We start from the raw sequence: 775 nt of genomic DNA, 5'->3' as shown, positions 1-775 counted from the left end.
GGAAGAAAGCTGAGTGCCGAAGAATTGATGCTTTTGAATTGTGGTGTTGGAGAAGACTCTTGAGAGTCCCTTGGACTGCTAGATCAAACCAGTCAATCCTAAAGGAAATCAAACCTGAATATTCATTGGAAGGACTGATGCTGAAGTTGAGGCTCCAATACTTTGGCCACCTGATGCAAAGAGCTGATTCACTGGAAAAGACCCTGATGCTGGGAAAGATTGAAGGCAGGAGGAGAAATGGGCAACAGAGGATGAGATGGTTGGATGGCATCACCAACTCAATGGACAGGAGTTCGAGCAAGCTCCGGGAGATGGTGAAAGACAGGGAAGCCTGGTGTGCTGCAGTCCAAGGGTTCACAAAGAGTGAGACACAACTGAGCAACTGAACAACAATAACCATGTGTAAAATAGATGGCTAATGGAAAGTTGCTGTATAGCGCAGGGAGCTCAGGCTAGTGTTCTGTGACAACCTTGGTGGGTGGGATGGGGTCGGAGGTGGGAGGGAGGTTCAGGAGGGAAGGAACATGTGTATATCTGTGGCTGATTCATGTTGATGTATGGCAGAAACCAACACAATATTGTAAAGCAATTATCCTCCAATTAAAAAAATTTTTAAAGAGTGTGAAAAATAAATAAAGGCTCTGATAGGTTCCTGCAGTAAAGAAAGCCTAATTAATTTATCATCGAAGACTTTTTTCTTATAACTTATACCTACTAATGTTCTGCAAAATAAACTTTGAGGTATACTAGACTAGCCTCCCATTTTACTTCCAGC

This window comes from Cervus canadensis, chromosome 29, assembly GCF_019320065.1.
Source record: "Cervus canadensis isolate Bull #8, Minnesota chromosome 29, ASM1932006v1, whole genome shotgun sequence".
NCBI lineage: Eukaryota > Metazoa > Chordata > Mammalia > Artiodactyla > Cervidae > Cervus > Cervus canadensis.
Note: the sequence above shows the minus strand (reverse complement) of the source record.